Below are 21,040 nucleotides of genomic sequence, written 5' to 3'. Positions count from 1 at the left end.
GTTAGTACAGAAAGTGAAATTATTAGTTCAGTAGATTTTCTGGTTCTAAAATTTACCATATTATGCAGTGTTATTACGTGTTGTTTCGTATGAACGTACGTCAACTTGTACAGGGAAGAAACTCAGTTAATGCCTAATTAGGCTGGCGACCGTATTATTAACAATTTGGTAGCATCTGCTGTGTTGTTTCTTGTCCGTCCTGACGTGTGGTTGCACTCCGGAATTGCTTGACGTATCATTGTTATTACTGAGTGGGTGTAAGTCTGATTTTGCCTCCACTTAGGTACATGCGGTCAACATCTATACAAAAATCCTTTCTCTTAAGGTGAAGCCCGTCAACTTACCATAGTACAGGCTTTAATGAGTATCGTGCGCCCGAGCGTGGTGTTACACACTGAAGTAGTATCTTCAGGTGGCTCTACATAGAAAAGTATATTAATCTATATATTCAAGAAATTAATAAAGGACAATCAAGAAAATTAAACCTAAATAACCGCCACCAGCGTTTTACCCTCGCAACAAGGAACAACAAGCTATGTAAATTTCGCGTATTGGTATTTTCGACGTCTACGGCGTTAGGCGGTTCATTAATCTGTTCTTCTGCTTCCTAGCCTTGCCATTGTAAGTGGGGTCCCCTGTTATCATATGTTCATTCCCAGTCCAGCCTCGTTTGTTATTGGTAAGTGTCTTAAATTAGGTTTAAAACGTTATATATTTTTGATACTATTAGTCCTTCATCTGCATTCAATTTGCACATGGATGTACGTGTAGGCCCAACAGCTTAATTAACTTCGTGCTTCCCGATTTTCAATCTTGCATAACTTCCTCTTTCTGAAGGTTTCTGTCTTTGCAGTAACGGGGCTGGCTAGTGGGTTACGATCCTCAGCAGACACTCCACTGACAGAATCTTATTTTATGCTTCTTGTATTACATTTTCATCACATTTGCTACATTAACTACGGTTCTTTCACCCATAGTGCCTCATCCCTTGCACTGTTCGCCCGATGGCTCTACCGATTATAATTTTTTGACTACTCACCTCTTCAAGGGGTTGTATTCTGTGACTACGAATGTTGAAGGCATCTCCGTGTGTTAATCTATGTGACAGTAGTGTACGTACTTTTTATTTAAGTGTACTTCCGTTGACTGTCGTTAATTAATTTTTAAAATATATAGATTACAAGGACACTTTTCTTTCTATGTAGACCTACCTGAATATGTTACTTTCACACCCGGTCGTGAATAAAGTATCAGTTAACAGCTGTTTGCTGTTTTATTGAAGTTCAATTTACCATGAATTTCAGCAGCCCATACTATGAAATTGTATGTGAAGCAGTATGGATAGCATACTACAATGGCCATCATTTACGTTTTGCGGTTACACATGACCGAAAATATTGAAATATAAGACAGTAAACAGCAAATTTTCTGCTAACATATCGTTTCACTCATGACCTTGCAAGCTTTCGGCTACCCTCATTCGGCTTCTACTACCGGTTCTCTGTGGACGTAGCCGGCCGGAATGGTCGTGCGGTTCTAGGCGCTACAGTCTGGAACCGAGCGGCCGCTACGGTCACAGGTTCGAATCCTGCCTCGGGCATGGATATGTGTGATGTCCTTAGGTTAGTTAGGTTTAATTAGTTCTAAGTTCTAGGCGACTAATAACCTCAGAAGTTAAGTCGCATAGTGCTCACAGCCATTTGAACCATCTGTGGACGTAAAGGTACGTTTAATTTGACGCTGAAGACCGATGTCAAAAACGAATTAAGAATTTGAAAAGCGGACCCATATCGATAGCAGACTCTCTAGTATAGATTTAATACCATCCCACCGATGATTTACTGATGAATAAAAACGTATACACGATACACAGTCCAGCGTCTACTACGACGGCTTCTACCGACGACAGAGGTATTTGTGTGTCGGTAGAGTTCGATTTTGTGTGATATCTCTTCGGATCAATCTCGCAGCAGAAAACCAATTTCTTTAATAGAATAAGATATTAAGTTGTGAGATAGTCACGAAAAAGTTTCCAGCGCTCCAGGAAAATATTTGCTTTAATATTACTCCACTCTTGGATCACAATATTAGGTTACAGGTAAACATTGCGATCCAACACTGAAATTGTAGTAAAACAGAAGAAGATATCATTAAGTTATCAAAACTTTAAGCATGAAGCAAAGATACGTACCGCAGGGAGATCGAAGAATTTGGTTAAAGTGGTGTCTCTATTTTACTCGGTGGAAAACAGCAGATTTTCGCACAAAGATTTCACTATTGAGTATCATTACTACCAGAATCAATTTTCATTCGGAATGTGGGCAGATTGCGATCTAATGGCAAAATAAAAAAATAGTAAAATAAAATACAAACAAAATTACAAAAAAATGGCTAGCGTTGCTGCTTCTGGATCACGGGGTTCCGGGTTCGATTCCCGGCCGGATTGGAAATTTTTTCTGCCCGGGGACTGGGTGTTTGTATTTTCCTCATCATTTCATCATCAAACTAGTTGGAGTGGACTGTGTAAAGGTTGGGACTTTATTCGGGCACTCATGACCGCGCCGTCGAGCGCCCTACAAAGAAACATCATCATCACGACTGATGTCACGCACTCACTGCTTTACTTCGACCAGTACATTTCCCACCTTCCGAATCTCAAGTTTCTTGCAGTACTACTACTCCAGTAGTGGTAGTCGCGCAAAGTATGCGGGAGAAGTGTGAAGTGTGGATGTTAAGAGATGAAGTACTGGTGGAAGTACAGCTGTGAGGGTGACGTGTGAGGTGCGCTTGGGCAGCTCAATGAGTAGAGCTCTCCCCTGTCAGGTTCGGGTCCCGATCCGGCACAAAGCTTTTATGTGGCAGGCAGTATCGAGTATTATTAGTGATCTGAAGGAATTGAAACTCTTAAGACCGTCGACGCTGACTTATCGACGTTCATCCATCATATACTCCCAAACACTAATTAATTTTCTGACCTTTGTAGGTAAAGATAGTAGGATCCTGACATATCTTTGTAGATTAAGCTCAAAGAATCAGTTGCAAGTTTACTCTTGCCTCATGAGGCACAGTTATCCAGGATAAATAAGCTATCACCGTACAGCACATAGTAACAGAATGGATTATTAATTACTCTATAACAAGATTTAAAAAATTATTTACAGGATCTGAACTCAAACTATATGTGTAGGGAGCAGAACGTCAGTCAAACTGAATGAGAAGCAGTCCCATTACTTGGAATTAATTTTGCTCATAAATACAGGGCAAAGCACATTAACAATGCATGTAAAACAGTGGATCGTAAGAGCGATAAGAGGTAAATGTAAAAATAAACAGGAAATTAATAAAGGTGTGATATAAAGCCTCGTAGGATGGTAGCGACCCTTCTGGAAAATATGTATTTGTAGTTTAGCTGGCTAAGTCGCATAAAAAGTCACACAGCGGATGAAGAATGATTTATTGATCACAAAGTATACACGACCCAAATAGAAATTATTTGCATCTTCAGAACTCCAAGTGTAAAGGTGGCACAAGAACAAAATTCTTACCAGTTTGTGTAACATGAGACGACAGACTGCCCATGTAAGGTACAGAACTATTTGGTAACGTTCTCGTCCTTGTGCTACTTTTGCATTTGGATTTCTGAAGATGGAAATAATTCCGAAAGGCGTCGCGCATACTTTGTGACCAATAAAGTCATTCTTCACATTCTGTATCACTTTTTATGCAACCTAGCCAGCTTAACTACAGATTTACGCATATTTAAATAGAAAATTGTATGTTAGCAAAAGCAAGCAAAGAGTTTGATTTATATCTTAAAAATTTAGAAATAGGCTCAATATTTCAGAAACTGATAACATAGTTAAATCTATTTTGAACACAGTGAAATAAGGGATAGGGCAAAAGGCCATGGGACTAATTAATGTACTTATCTGAACGAAAATATGGCAGGAAGCTTATAAATCAATTACAATAGACAATAGGGGTAAGGAAATGAAACGGTCGTAAGGTTTTACTGGCCAGGCGGCATCATCTGGGGTTTCCAATCAGCTAGTGAAAGTGATTCTATTAGGCGCCACTTCGTCGATTTGAGCGTCGATGAAGCTGAAATGATGACAACACAAACAAGCAGTCCTAGAGCACAGTAAGTCTAAGAACCCGCCAGGAATCAGAACCGGTACCAAGAGCACGGAAATCAGCAGAAATAACTAAAAAGTATGCTAAGAATGCGTAGTATAAAAATGTAACAATTTGTAAATCTAGCCCACTTTCCCCTCGGAAATAAAGAAAATTGTACCTCTAACAACTCACTACTAGACATGAAAATATACAGTTGTGGAAAAACTGGACAAGAAAGGTGATATGGGAGATGTTAATAATTACCTAGATTTTCACTGTACACGTTTTAGTTTTTGGAGAAACTAATTTGCTCTTCAGCAGTACATGGAAAACAATAACATCACAAATCACAATATTTAGAGATTGAAAAGGGGTTACTCAACTAACATTTAATGCTATTTATACATTTATATACATTATTTTATGAGCATTACACACTGCCTGACGTACGTGATTTTAGTTCAGTGGTTGCAATATCGAGTCAAATTAAGAACCAGCTTTCCTCTACGACCCCACTTATCAATACGGCCTGGATTCGTTCACTGATTCGGATGGGAAGGGCGTCATGAAGCCTGTCCTGAGACAACCTGGCCCTTAACTGCTGTAACTGGTGATTCATGTCCTGGATACCGGCAGTGTGACGGAGTTGATGTCCCAGCTGGCCACACACGTGTTCTATCAGGCACAGATCTGGGGATCTCGCTGACCACTGAGTACATCAAATCACGCAGACAGTTCATAGATGCGTGCCATACGTTGACGAACGTTGTCCGTCGAGAAATGGCGCCACGATACTGTCGCATCAGAGCTAACAAGAGGTCACAAGATGTGCGTGACGTACCATTGTGCCGTCACAGTTCCCTTAATCACTACCAGCCATTAGCTGAAGTCATACGCAATATAGCACGATGCCTTCCCGTACCAGGAAACCGGCAATAGCTCCGCTATGCCTCTCCAAACCTTTGGAAGAACACGGGATCCCTTAGTTCGCCGCCATGCTCGCCACGGTGATTATCCGGCATAGTACCGAACACAATGAGACGCTGTTTATCAACAGTCCATGCTTCCCGGTCATGGCTTTACACCAAACGCAAACCTTTGTGTCCTGTTAACGGCAGTCTACGAAAGGGACGGTAATTCCGTAGTCCGCCTGCTGCTAGTCTCCGACCAGTGGTACGGGAAGACACAAAAAGCTGCAGTGCGGCTGTTAACTTGTTCTCCGGCGGCAGGAGCAGGCGTGAAGCGGTTTCGCTGTGTTTGGTGCATAACACGGCGATTCTCCCATGTGGCGGTCAGGAGTGATCGACTAGAACGTTGCCGAGGAGTATGCTTGCCCTCAAGTATTCTTGCGATTCAAGTGCGACCACTCTCATATCCGACTGCCCCACGAATCTGGATGTTCCAAGATACGATCTGCCGGCCAAATGGAGACCGTCAATGAGGTTCCTTTTAAACATTGTCAGGTGCTGATGGCGCTCCTCTATAGAATTACGTGGCACCTCCACGTCCTGCACGGTGATCACTCGACATCTTATGCTGTCCTTTCCACTTGTACTCTTGCAGGCCTGGTTGCAAACGCGAATAACTCTAATTCACCCTGGTCGCTGTTGGCCGTTTTACCTTTAATCGTTTACACATTCACCAATGATCTGTACGTCGGCACAGACATTCGACCATGTCTTCTGTGTGTTTCACATTTTTTTATCAAGCAGTGTGTAATAAAATTAATGTAGTTTGAATCTTTTCCCTACCTAAGTTATTTCACAGCGTAAACCATCTATTTTTTTAGAAAATTTTGAGTTGGCTGGAATTAATGATGTAATTAATGAGTGTTTCACAATATATTCAATGAAAATATTGCAGAATTTTTTACTGCATAATTCATAATTGTGACTGGTACCGTTGTTATATACATGGCATTCTAATTTACAATATTCCTTCAGAATATGTTCATTTTGAAGGAGGCAAGTATCGTAATTAATTGTAATAGATAAAAAATAACTGAGAAAATTGTAAGTGTATTTCAAAGAAATATTATTTACTATTTTTTCAGGAAATTATCTCTTACATTCTACATCCATCTACATCCATACTCCGCAAGCCACCTGACGGTGTGTGGCGGAGGATACCTTGAGTACCTCTATCGGTTCTCCCTTCTATTCCAGTCTCGTATTGTTCGTGGAAAGAAGGATTGTCGGTATGCCTCTGTGTGGGCTCTAATCTCTCCGATTTTATCCTCATGGTTTCTTCGCGAGATATACGTAGGAGGGAGCAATATACTGCTTGACTCCTCGGTGAAGGTATGTTCTCGAAACTTCAACAAAAACCCGTACCGTGCTACTGAGCGTCTCTCCTGCAGAATTTTCCACTGGAGTTTATCTATCATCTCCGTAACGCTTTCGCGATTACTAAATGATCCTGTAACGAAGCGCGCTGCTCTCCGCTGGATCTTCTCTATCTCTTCTATCAACCCTATCTGGTACGGATCCCACACTGCGGAGCAGTATTCAAGCAGTGGACGAACAAGCGTACTGTAACCTACTTCCTTTGTTTTCGAATTGCATTTCCTTAGGATTCTTCCAATGAATCTCAGTCTGGCATCTACTTTACCGACGATCAACTTTATATGATCATTCCATTTTAAATCACTCCTAATGCGTACTCCCAGATAATGTATGGAATTAACTGCTTCCAGTTGCTGACCTGCTATATTGTAGCTAAATGATAAGGGATCTTTCTTTCTATGTATTCGCATCACATTACACTTGTCTACATTGAGATTGCCATTCCCTGCACCATGCGTCAATTCGCTGCAAATCCTCCTGCATTTCAGTACAATTTTCCATTGTTACAACCTCTCGATATACCACAGCATCATCCGCAAAAAGCCTCAGTGAACTTCCGATGTCATCCATAAGGTCATTTATGTATATTGTGAATAGCAACGGTCCTACAACACTCCCCTGCGGCACACCTGAAATCACTCTTACTTAGGAAGACTTCTCTCCATTGAGAATGACATGCTGCGTTCTGTTATCTAGGAACTCTTCAATCCAATCACACAATTGGTCCGATAGTCCATATGCTCTTACTTTGTTCATTAAAAGACTGTGGGGAACTGTATAGAACGCCTTGTGGAAGTCAAGAAACACGGCATCTACCTGGGAACCCGTGTCTATGGCCCTCTGAGTCTCGTGGACGAATAGCGCGAGCTGGGTTTCACACGATCGTCTTTTTCAAAACCCATGCTGATTCCTGCAGAGTAGATTTCTAGTCTCCAGAAAAGTCATTATACTCTAACATAATACGTGTTCCAAAATTCTACAATTGATCGACGTTATACATATAGGTCCATAGTTCTGCACATCTGTTCTACGTCCCTTCTTGAAAAAGGGGATGACATGTGCCCTTTTCCAATCCTTTGGAACGCTACGCTCTTCTAGAGACCTACGGTACACCGCTGCAAGAAGGGGGGCAAGTTCCTTCGCGTACTCTGCGTAAAATCGAACTGGTATCCCATCAGGTTCAGCGACCTTTCCTCTTTTATTTGTTTCTCTATCCCTCTGTCGTCTATTTCGATATCTACCATTTTGTCATCTGTGCGACAATCTAGAGAAGGAACTACAGTGCAGTCTTCCTCTGCGAAACAGCTTTGGAAAAAGACATTTAGTATTTCGGCCTTCAGTCTGTCATCCTCTGTTTCAGTACCATTTTGGCCACAGAGTGTCTCGACATTTTGTTTTGATCCACCTACCGCTTTGACATAAGACCAAAATTTCTTAGGATTTTCTGCCAAGTCAGTACATAGACCTCTACTTTCGAATTCATTGAACGCCTCTCCCATAGCCCTCCTCACGCTACATTTCGCTTCGCGTAATTTTTGTTTGTCTGCAAGGCTTTGGCTATGTTTATGCTTGCTGTGACGTTCCCTTTGCTTCCGCAGCAGTTTTCTAACTCGGTTGTTGTACCATATATATACTCTTTTCCATCTCTTACGATCTTGCTTGGCACATACTCATCTAACGCATATTGTGCGATGGTTTTTAACTTTGTCCACTTATCCTCAACACTATTTGTACTTGAGACAAAACTTTTGTGCCGAGCCGTCAGGTACTCTGAAATCTGCTTTTTTTTCATTTTTGCTAAACAGAAAAGTCTTCCTACCTTTTTTAATATTTCTATTTACGGCTGAAGTCATCGATGCAGTAACCGCTTTATGATCGCTGATTCCCTGTTCCGCGTTAACTGTTTCAAATAGTTCGGGTCTGTTTGTCACCAGAAGGTAGTTTTCAGATAAAGCACTTTAAAAAATTTCACTGGATTCTTTGTCCCTGCCACCCGTTATGAACGTTCGAGTCTCCCCGTCTATATCCGGCAAATTAAAATCTCCACCCAGAATTATAACATGGTGGGGAAATATACTCGAAATAATTTCCAAATTACCCTTCAGGTGCTCAGCCACAACAGCTGCTGAGGCAGGGGACCTATAGAGACATCCAATTCCATGTCTGAGCCTGCTTCAACCGTGACCTTCACCCAAATTATTTCACATTTCGGATCTCCAACAATTTCCTTCGATACTATTGCACTTCTTATCGCTATAAACAAGCCTCCCCCTTCACTGTCCAGCCTGTCTCTGCGGTATACATTCCAATCTGAGTTCAGAATTTCATTATTGTTTACATCTGGTTTCAGCCAACTTTCTGTCCCTAGTACTAAGTGGGCATTGTGACCGTTTATTAATTAGAGCAGTTCTGGGACATTTCTATAGACGCTTTACTATTAGCACATTAATATTCGCTCTGCTTGGGCCAAGGTACGACACCAATTACCAATTTAACGCATGGGCCAGGGTTACTAAGTATGGCTGGGCCTTCTTAATATGTGGTGGAAAATCTAAAGTGAAAAAGAGAAAACACTCACGCTCACTCTTTATAGTTTCTCCGACAGCTCTCACAGTACGTGTCATTACAAGCCATGCAGCGAGAACTGTCATACCATTAACACACTTTGTTAAAGCTCATTGATGAACGTCTTAAAGAAGTATACACTGGGTAATTTATCTTTAAGAATGAAAACAGCTCATTGCACACAATTGTACTGAAACAGTAATATCCTATTCTTTAAGTAATTAGGAATATTAACTACAGCTTCACCATTCTTATGTTCTTAATGGATATTTATGAATAGTTCAAAAGGAAAAATGATGTACTTAATTACAATACTATATGAGTAAATGACACTTATTTTTCTTCATTAAAACTGACTTTAGCCCTTAAAGGAGTAAATAATACTTCTACCGAAACATTTTATTGCCTACCTAATGATATGAAATTCTAGACAGACAGTACAGCTATTTTTAAAGCAAACTCGAAGGGACCCTTTTATGCAAATTCTCCTGTACCACGTAACCCCATTTTTTAAACTGGACAACTGTGTATGAACGACGTGCTTCTGTTATTTATTGCTATTATGTGGTTTTCGAATGTTTGATACGTAGCTACAACATATTTAAGCTGAATGTATCTTAAACAGCCTGTAAGTTTGTTAGTTCTACACGATTAAGATGTGTCTTATAATGCCACATGATATGAAGGGCGTTCAATAAGTAATACAACATATTTATTCTCGGCCAAATTCGATTGAAAATAATGTGGCCTTCCTTGTGGGACATCGTCGAATATTCCCGCTTCAGCACCTATAGTTTCACGAAGTTGAAATGGGTGACGGCGCCATATGTAATCTTCAAACTGGCCTCCGTAACAGGGGTGCGTTCCAAGCAGAGGGCTATATTGTTCTTTTTTTTGGAGGGAAACAAAAGCACCGGAGATATTCATAGTTGCTTGTAGAATGTCTACGGAGACATGGCAGTGAACAAAAGCACGGTGAGTCGTTAGAGAAAGCGTCTGTCAGCATCGCAACAAGGTCGCGAAAACCTGACGCATCTCCCGCGTGCAGTTCGGCAGCACACAACAGTGATCTCGGCAATGTTGGAACGTGCGCACTCTCTCACTCGTGGTAGTCGATGGATCCCAACCGAACACCTCGCTGTTCAGCTGGACGTCTCTGTTCGTAGTGGCGACACACTCGTCTAGTTGGGGTACTGTTCACCTCTATCCATCCTACAGCCCAGATCTCGCACCTTCCATCTGTTTGGGTCAATCAAGGGTGCACTTCGTGGGGAACGTACGTGGATGATGGGGGAGGTTATCGATGCAGCAAGAAGCTGACTCCGACATCGTCCAGTAGAGTGGCATACAGGCCATTGCCAGTAAGGTTGCGTAAGGCCGTCGCAATGGACGGATATTATGTTGAAACATAGGGGTTTGTAGCCAGGAAAGTGAAGAACAATATGGTGTATTGGAATCCCGAATAAAACCAACCTGCTTTCAGAAGAAAATGTGTTGCCTTACTTACTGAACGCTCATTGTAAATGTAACCAACCCAGTGACACCTTGGGTTTCGAAAGCTCTCCTTGAATCCTTACTACAGCACAGCTATATTTTCACTACAACCCACATTTCAAATGGCTCGATAGGAGTTTCATATTGTATGAGCGGATAGACCTGTGTGTGTGTGTGTGTGTGTGTGTGTGTGTGTGTGTGTGTGTGTGTGTGTGTGTGTGCGTGCGTGCGTACGTGCGTGCATACATCATCCACTTCCTAGTTCCAGAAATTCAGTGCAGGGTATTACATAAACGAGGCACAGTACAGCACCAGTTCTAAAAGCAACAACTACAGTAGAAAGATAATTTATTCCCTCTCCACGAGGATAGGGAGCAACATTGCAGGAATGCTTGTCTTCAGTTTAATCCCAGCGAACTTGAGGAGACTTATGCCGCTGCTGAATAAGTCGCTAGAATAACTGGTCACTTTCTTGTTCAGAAATTCTTATGCGTTTCGGACACAGTCCGTCAGATATAGAATCACACGTGTCAGCTGTCAGTGCTCTCATTGATGGCTGACACATGTGGATACAAATCTTGTATGAAGACTTTTCGTTTTGATGATCTGATGCTGCGCTGTGCCCGAAACGTGTTAATAAACAAAAACTGCTGCGCAGAAAGCGATCAGTTATTTTAGCGACCTATTCAGTAGCAGCAAATATGTCCTGAAGTTCTTCGTCTCGCACCTTAAGTAAGTCTCAGTGAACTGAAAGTGCGGTAAATTGTTCAAAAGGGGGGAATAATTAGGAGGAGACATCCATTTCCGGTATTCGCTTTACAACCAAGCTGCAACCGGCTGCTTAGATGTGGGAGTATTTGGGAGGGGATTTCCGGGTTATTTCTTTCTTCCATCATCCATTCCATATCCGAGACGGAAGAGGGGGTGTTTTAGAGCTCTGTTCTTTACATAAAATGCACCTGACCTTCAAGTGAAGCAAAGGAATATCTGGCAATGGATTTCCTGATACGGGACCCACCACCTAATAACTAATAAAAATCTCCTGGAAACCTAGGTCGTATCGGTAGGATTAGATACATGTTTTGATTTGATTCTCGGACAATGTCAGAAACTCTTATACAATTAAAAATGTGTTTGTGAGATATATTTTGTCCTTTTTCCGCACTGGCTAATGGAAACTCTCCGGCCAATGATGTAACAGCAAGTGACAGAAAATAAGAGAGATTTCTAAATTTGCTCCATGAGTTAGACGCTTTGTGATTAGTTGGACAAATACGCAATTACTAGTTTTGTAAATAAACTGTGCCTGTGCGTCATAATGCACGTGTGAGGGACTCATCAACAGCATAAGGATTGTATATCACCTTGTATCATCAATTCCTTGACGAGAGTGCGGTACACGAAATTAAAAATGTTTCTCGAGCAAATGCGATCTCTGAGACTGGTGGCAATTCAGGTCCGTATGGGCAAAAAAAAATTTTTTTAGATAGTGAGAAGTCACAGGCCCCTGTTTTTGAAAAATAATCAAGTTCATGTTTTACAAAATGCATCAACGTTCTCCTCAGTGGCTGACGAAAAACAACGGCCTGACTATAAGTATACTTGGGGCTGAAGTTTCCTTTATCAGGCACTCTGAGTGATCCACGTACGGTAGAACGAGCTAGAAAGCCCTTTCCAAATACTGGAGATTCCTCGAGTCAGAAATCCGCTACGAGTTTCTTCCTGCACAAATCCTATGCAAGCCATACAACAGCAGAGGCAAAATGATAGAACGAGCGCGACGTTTCGCAACAGTGTGCTAATGGTGTAATGTTAAGCTCATATCCCGACTGACCCTACTGCCACAAATAATTCCAGTAGAAAATGTGACTGACCAATTTTTGAATGACTATATCAGACAGTGTCCTCGTGAAATTAGAGTAAGGCGTAGTCAAATCATAATCAGACGGATGGAAAAGAAGTAAGCTCCCTATTATGTGGGTGGGCCCACACGTCGCCAAGATTGTTCAGACTGCAGTGCTAAAGTTTCGCTGGGAAGCCCTTACGCATTCTCCACGCAGTCTCGATCTCTCCCCATATGATTTCCAGATTTTTGATGCCCTGAAGAAAGTTATTCTTGGCCGTCGACTGCTTCGGACGAAGAGGTGTACGCTTGGGTACAATCAAGATTCCGTAGGCGACCGCATGCATCCATGAAAGCATTGATCGTCTTGTCTCACATTTGACAAATGAATGAACAGTTATGACGATTACTTTCGAAATAAAGAAGAATTTACTCACGTTTTTTTTTTTCGTATGTCACGTTTTCATTGACTGTCCCTAGTATAACTGAATCGTATACTTCGATCAAAGCATTGCTGTAGAGAAGACTCCAAAAACTGTTTCATTAACTTATTTTTCGCAATAAGATGTCTGAACTACGTGTTATTGAGTTAAGGACACAGTTACTGTGGGCTTTTTATATTCCTACATCGTTCTGAAAGAAACTCGTTTAAGTACCGCAGTACTGAGGAAAAAGTAATTATGATTTGAGTTCCTAGAAAGAAAAATAATAAAATCCAGGATACTTTACTTCTACGAAAATATTTGCCTTAGGAAAAGTAATTAGAAGATTATCTTTGGTCTTTTTATGTCAAATAAAGGACGAGAAAAATCCAGTAATGTGTCATTTTCATTTTATGTTCGCAGGGGGATTTTAGGAGTTACAGTTTCGTTAACGGATGTATTATAGCGTGTAACATACAGTTTTTGTGTTCTTTTAGGAATGACGTGTGGATCACATTCTTTTGAGAAGCGTGTACAAATTATATGTCCCATTTCAGTCATCTGTACAACAGAAAGTAAACAGTTTGTGAGTAATGAGAGACGGACATGGGTGTTCCTAATGTGCTGCGTAAATCAGCGATAATCCCGTGTTTAATTATGTTAGTGCTGTAATAAACATATATTGGAATCAAAATATAAACTGATTACAGGGTTTTTTTTCTGTTGACGTCCCTAACAGTCGTGGTTACCACTATACTAAGACACTCTTATCCTGTCATTATTCGTAATCAGTATAAAATTCTGGTCTCTGTGTAAGACATCTGATGCTGCATTCCTTAGAAGTTACTCCAGGCAAGTAGTCACGAAAATTGGTTACATGATGTCCTTGAACACACATGTCACTTGTATTCAAGAGCACGTAGTACACACTACGGTACCTGAAAAATGTTTCCGCAAAGTAAATATTTTGGTTCTATTTGCATCAAGAGTCTTTTTAGCACTGTATTAGGTGTGTATTGGTATGAAATATATTTTATAGCATACAGATTCCGAAATTGCAAAGAGCACCCGAAAGACTCAAAGGGAAATATCGAATGCTAAAGCGCTCGTCGCACGGCTCAGCGTTAAGATGTTGGACTCCCACTTCTGTTTGTTCCCATCTTATTTGATGAGTAGATGGTAAGTGTGAAATTACCACGAGAGTATGCAGTAACTAGCTGATATACTGAAAGGTACTTGTTGGATTACTAAGATTAATGGTAGCAAAAATCGTTGGAAATGTCTGGGGGTTGCAATAGACAAAACTTGTGAGGAGCTAACAGATGATCGTTCCTGGCCTATCATCAGACAGCCCATCTTTTTTTTCATTTTTTTTACAGTTTTGAATCGATAATTAACCATAAGTACGATTGTCGTACCGGTTTTATACAGTGAAAAACGAAACACTGAAGTCCTTAATTTGAGAGAGATTCTAATCTAACCCTGCGCAACATAACGCTAACTCGGTACCGCCTGAGGGAGAAGACTACTAGACCCGTGTTTGTAATTCGTACAGTAGTTTTCTTATTTGTCCTGCCGCCTAAAGCTACGTGGGACAGGGAAACTGGTAATTTAATCATTGCGAACTAGAACATTTATTTACATTCTCTTGACCAACTGATACAGAATTGACAATAAAAGAATGAAAAATTACTTCATGTAATTGCGCTGTAGGCATTCGCAACTGACTAAAAATTGAGGTCGTGAAAGATCACAGTGAGGCGTCCTCTGTGCAGTGAGGAAATGGATACTGGAAATGGATACTACACAGGAGGAGATGTCAACAATGCAATCACGATACGTGTTCCGCTAAAGGAAACTATAGAAGCCGAAAGCGAACATACATACTCAAGCAAAGAAAACTACAGAGCATGTACGAGACAGAGTGAGGAAGTTACAGCTCCGATAATTAAGGCTTCGGCACTTATTATGGATCAGATGGACAATTTCGGGACCAAGATTTTCCCAAAGAGCAAACCAGACACCCACGCTAACTGATAGAATGATTGTAAATTATCTCATTATTTAAATATTCTCCAAAAGAGGAAAGAGTAACACTTATGAAGCTGTCAATTGCTCTGGTGCTAACCACGTTTACAATTACCTATTTCTTACCATATCAGCTTGTAGGCTGATACGGCATCAGTCATCTATTCCTTCCGACAAGGATCTGATTCGTGCAGCAATAACCTCGATATCGAACTTACTCCCAGTTATTCCCCACTTTCATCAAACTATGAACAACGACGAAGCCATTCTTCATAAGATGTACAACTTCCCAACTCTACCTGACCGAACTTTATACAATTACATAATGATCTGCCTGCACTTCTAGCATCCCCATCGCTGTCTCGACTGTACTCTTCACACCGCCAAAGCTATCATAACTCTACGTGCCCCGAAAGCTACACTCCCGGAAATTGAAATAAGAACACCGTGAATTCATTGTCCCAGGAAGGGGAAACTTTATTGACAAATTCCTGGGGTCAGATACATCACATGATCACACTGACAGAACCACAGGCACATAGACACAGGCAACAGACCATGCACAATGTCGGCACTAGTACAGTGTATATCCACCTTTCGCAGCAATGCAGGCTGCTATTCTCCCATGGAGACGATCGTAGAGATGCCGGATGTAGTCCTGTGGAACGGCTTGCCATGCCATTTCCACCTGGCGCCTCAGTTGGACCAGCGTTCGTGCTGGACGTGCAGACCGCGTGAGACGACGCTTCATCCAGTCCCAAACATGCTCAATGGGGGACAGATCCGGAGATCTTGCTGGCCAGGGTAGTTGACTTACACCTTCTAGAGCACGTTGGGTGGCACGGGATACATGCGGACGTGCATTGTCCTGTTGGAACAGCAAGTTCCCTTGCCGGTCTAGGAATGGTAGAACGATGGGTTCGATGACGGTTTGGATGTACCGTGCACTATTCAGTGTCCCCTCGACGATCACCAGTGGTGTACGACCAGTGTAGGAGATCGCTCCCCACACCATGATGCCGGGTGTTGGCCCTGTGTGCCTCGGTCGTATGCAGTCCTGATTGTGGCGCTCACCTGCACGGCGCCAAACACGCATACGACCATCATTGGCACCAAGGCAGAAGCGACTCTCATCGCTGAAGACGACACGTCTCCATTCGTCCCTCCATTCACGCCTGTCGCGACACCACTGGAGGCGGGCTGCATGATGTTGGGGCGTGAGCGGAAGACGGCCTAACGGTGTGCGGGACCGTGGCCCAGCTTCGTGGAGACGGTTGCGAATGGTCCTCGCCGATACCCCAGGAGCAACAGTGTCCCTAATTTGCTGGGAAGTGGCGGTGCGGTCCCCTACGGCACTGCGTAGGATCCTACGGTCTTGGCGTGCATCCGTGCGTCGCTGCGGTCCGGTCCCAGGTCGACGGGCACGTGCACCTTCCGCCGACCACTGGCGACAACATCGATGTACTGTGGAGACCTCACGCCCCACGTGTTAAGCAATTCGGCGGTACGTCCACCCGGCCTCCCGCATGCCCGCTATACGCCCTCGCTCAAAGTCCGTCAACTGCACATACGGTTCACGTCCACGCTGTCGCGGCATGCTACCAGTGTTAAAGACTGCGGTGGAGCTCCGTATGCCACGGCAAACTGGCTGACACTGACGGCGGCGGTGCACAAATGCTGCGCAGCTAGCGCCATTAGACGGCCAACACCGCGGTTCCTGGTGTGTCCGCTGTGCCGTGCGTGTGATCATTGCTTGTACAGCCCTCTCGCAGTGTCCGGAGCAAGTATGGTGGGTCTGACACAGGTGTCAATGTGTTCTTTTTTCCATTTCCAGGAGTGTATGTCGACTGAACTGCTCGCGGTCCCAAAGCTATCACCTTCCATTTCAGCGACCAATACGGCATCTTGACCGCGTTTCTTCGCAGTCCTCTCCGACCAATCCCCTGTCACGCTTTCCTGCACGACGGTACAGACCAGTCAAAGTCTGAGAAGAGCGCGTAGGAGCACATCTTGTTTGGGATCCTTCTGCCGGCAGAAGACCGTCCCCGATGAATCCGACGACCCAAGTAAATGCTTCTCCGGAAAATTCGGCGCGGATGTCCGTTTCTCCACAGAGCACTACCTACGAGTCGCGGAGGTCGCACAGGAATGTGCAGTTGGCCGCTCCTCCAGTCTTTTTAGGATGTCTATCTCGCAATTGTGCCACGAAAGCTAATGGAGGCTCTCTGACCACCTCCACCAAGGCAGAGCGGAAATCAGTCCTAACACTCAGCTGAACTTACATTCTCGTGCACTACAGTGAACTACCACACAGTTGGAAATTTCTGTTTAGAAAGGGAACTTAAAAATTAAAACAGAACGCAGGTTATGCGAACAGAATTTGAAAACAGCGAAAAATATAAATAAATTGTTGTGGACATATTGAGAATGTGAATCTCGCGGGGAGCGTGCAAGGGATAAGTCCCTGCAGACGCACTATCCTCTGTGCCCGCGGTGGCTCAGATGGATAGAGCGTCTGCCATGTAAGCAGGAGATCCCGGGTTCGAGTCCCGGTCGGGGCACACATTTTCAACATGTCCCCAATGAAGTGTATTAACGCCTGCTTGCAGCTAGGGTATCCATTTAATTATCATTTCATTTCTAGCAAAGCTGCATGGTCATCCACGGTAACTGTTCTTTCGGGAACAGATACTACCGTCATATATAGTTAAATGAATTAAGTTAGAGGGAAGCGGGACGATAAAGATCTAAGATCATCGTAAGAAAGAGTATACTGGCTTGGAGCACTGTATCTGATGTAGATCCAATAAACGGCTATGTTACCCTTCTCTACAAACATAACTCAAGGCAGAGTGGTAGTGAATATGCGACAGTCGGTTGAATGGAATCGCCACGTTAAGATGGAACAATGTGGAGACGTGACAGAATGTCATAAAGGAGCCGTCGCATTAGGCCCAACCATGACCACACCTTATATAAAGTTTCAGGACTTGTTGGTGTATGAAAGTTCCTAATGCAGCTTGGCTACAGGGAATCGTTTACGACTCGCAGGCATCGAACATGGCATAAGATTAATGGTTGTAAGAAGTCACTAAGTGGCAGCGACCTGAGGCGAGTGTCACCACTTGTCACCGACTATCTTCTTCAAACACGACGGAATTACTGCTGTTATTGAATGAAAACCCATCTCAACCTGTTCTCGAGTGAACACTGCAGGGTTGTTAACACTGGGCCGGCCGGGGTGGCCGGGCGGTTCTAGGCGCTTCAGTCTGGAACCGCGCGACCGCTACGGTCGCAGGTTCGAATCCTGCCTCGGGAATGGATGTGTGTGATGTCCTTAGGTTAGTTACGTTTAAGTAGTTCTAAGTTCTAGAGGACTGATGACCTCAGATGTTAAGTCCCATAGTGCTCAGAGCCATTTTTTTGTTAACACTGGACATCTGGAGTCGTGTACCTTGTAAAAGGCCACAGATCACAGTGGCACATAAATCTGCACATCTTCACAGGGTCAAAAAACACAGAAATTGGACAGTAGCTGGAAACATGTGATGTGGTCCGACGTCTCGCAGTTTTGCCTCTTTCGAAATGATGCAGGAGGTCGAGTGCATTGATTCTCTTATGAGCCGTTCAGCCCATAACGTGTGAAGGAAGTAGTTCAGGCCGGAAGTGGTTCTGTGATGTTTTAGGGGAGAGGTTGGTGAGCTTATGCCATGGCTTGGGCCCACTCATTTAGATTGTTGTTGTTGTTGTTGTGGTCTTCAGTCCTGGGACTGGTTTGATGCAGCTCTCCATGCTGCTCTATCCTGTGCAAGCTCCTTCATCTTCCAGTACCTACTGCAACCTACATCCTTCTGAATCTGCTTAGTGTATTCATCTCTTGGTCTCCCTCTACGATTTTTACCCTCCACGCTGCCCTCTAATGCTAAATTTGTGATCCCTTGATGCCTCAAAACATGTCCTACCAACCGATCCCTTCTTCTAGTCAAGTTGCGCCACAAACTTCTCTTCTCCCCAATCCTATTCAATACCTCCTCATTAGTTACATGATCTACCCACCTTATCTTCAGCATTCTTCTGTAGCACCACATTTCGAAAGCTTCTATTCTCTTCTTGTCCAAACTAGTTATCGTCCATGTTTCACTTCCATACATGGCTACACTCCATACAAATACTTTCAGAAACGACTTCCTGACACTTAAATCTATACTCGATGTTAACAAATTTCTCCTCTTCAGAAACGATTTCCTTGCCATCATTTAGATTACCGTATATTATTCTTGGCTACAAAGCGTTGCCCTTTGTATGTTGGGAACACTCATCTTCCAAAATGGTAACAGCCTCATATACAGGGCTGCACGCTTACGTTGCTAGTTTGACGAACATTCAGGCACTCTATTACACCTCGTATGCCTCGCTAAATCACCGCATCTTAATACCATAAAAATGCTTCGAACTATTTTAAACAGCATTAAAAACGTAGAAGTCAATATCCCCGCTCTATAGGATTATGTAGTGCTGAGCATGCTGGGGGATGGGGGAAAGGGGGTGAGTGATTGGTGGTGACAGGGCAAACACTTCGAACAGTCAACGAGAACTTTTATTGATCTTGATATGTGGTGTAGTGAGGCAGGCACACCTCTCCTCGTTGACCTTGGCTGGGCTAATGATTGGGGGGGGGGGGGGGGGGCGGCTTCTGCCTGTTGCTGCTGAGTTGGCGCTTCGCACTGCTGAGGCCGGCAGCCGCGGTAGGAGAAAGCCACTGACGTCAGCGCGATGTCCTGCGATGGGGGCCCACTCGGAAGACGACCCCTTAGCTCTGCACGCGGCTACAGTGGTGCTGTGTGCGAGGTGCAATCCTCGGACAGAAGTTAGCCAGCAGCTAGCATAGTGGCGCCAAATCCAATTAGGAACTCGGCGAGGGCAGACAGACGACAAGTCGGCAGGGCAGTGACACAAAGTCCTGTGTGCAGCCCTGTATCGAACCCATGGCTACTGCTGGAGTAACTGAGTCATGTTGCTGTTCAGCTTCGCCTCGACATTGCTTTGGTATCGAGGTGGTATTACTGGCTTCTGGCGACGACAAGTGATCCCTCCCTTAAAATCCAGCCTTATTCACACGCCTCCAGTGCCCATTTGCTTCACTAAAACCTGGTGGCTACTCATTTTGCCATAATAAGAGACTCGTCCTGTTGTTGTGACATCTCCCCACTTGCTACACAATTACCACTGAGCTCGGCTAAACTCTCTGCTCAGTCCACTGGTATGTTTGTACTGTGATCCGCATGTCGTTACATTGGTGGCTGTTAATGAAATGCTCTGTAGCGCTTTCATGCTTACTTCTGTTAAAGACTAACAACTTTCTGACCAAAGACTTGATGTAGGATGTAAGCATCAATGACTGGTTTTAGGTGGCTATAACATACTTGATGAAAGTTGTGGACTCTCTTCATCGCCAAACTGAGGCCATTAACAAGGCGGAGGCAGTGTTACGCGGTATTAGCTTGACCTCTACGGGGATGACTAATTTATTGTCTGATATGTTTTTCATCTAGTTGTGGCTGTGATTCATGTTTTGTCCATGGTTATAGTTGGTGAGGTTGTTCTTTTATTCTTTGTTAGACCTAATTCACCACTGGAGAAAACCTGCTTCCAATCGCTTATAACCTCTAGCAGTAAACCCTTTTCTTCCCGCTTTCCATCCATTTACCTGTCTCAAATTTTGTTGGTGACGATGGTCCACTATACATTCCAGCTCAATTGCCATTCTTCTTTCTCACGCCTTGCCCATTGTCATTTGCTTGGATCAATGGTTCCTGTTTCATTTCTTCTGTTTTGTAAGCTTGTGTTCCAGCCACTAACATCTGTACTTTATTGTTTACTTATTTTCACGCGCACGTCATTGACATTATCCACACAGCATCTCGTCGTACGCTGTGTGAAGACTTTTTTTTAACCTTCTGTCACCGCCACTAACTTTTAGCAAGCAACGGTTTGAGGAAAATGAAACTGGCGCGGAAAATATTTGTATGACTGACACAGAACTGCCCATCACAGAAAATGCGGGAAAGCGTGAATTCGATTCTGTCACAGGCGCACATACGCACGTGTCCCACGTGCTCTGTCCCGAGTAATTTGCTGTGCCTTATGATTGAGTGAGTGAGAGGAGCAGACTTGTTTAATAACCAGCTGAAAGCAACACAAAATGGTGCGGACGGTAAAGCAGCATG

General features: G+C 43.4%; 1 non-coding gene across 1 annotated transcript; it reads left to right on the top strand.

The window, feature by feature from the left end:
- The first annotated feature begins 17,299 nt into the window (after nucleotides 1-17,299).
- On the top strand, nucleotides 17,300-17,374 carry Trnat-ugu. Its single transcript has one exon. It is a non-coding gene; the product is annotated as a tRNA-Thr (tRNA).
- Nucleotides 17,375-21,040: the final 3,666 nt, after the last annotated feature.

Source organism: Schistocerca piceifrons, chromosome 6 (genome assembly GCF_021461385.2).
Source record: "Schistocerca piceifrons isolate TAMUIC-IGC-003096 chromosome 6, iqSchPice1.1, whole genome shotgun sequence".
Lineage (NCBI taxonomy): Eukaryota > Metazoa > Arthropoda > Insecta > Orthoptera > Acrididae > Schistocerca > Schistocerca piceifrons.
The sequence above is the reverse complement of the archived record's forward strand: the minus strand, read 5'-3'. Positions and strand labels throughout refer to the sequence as shown.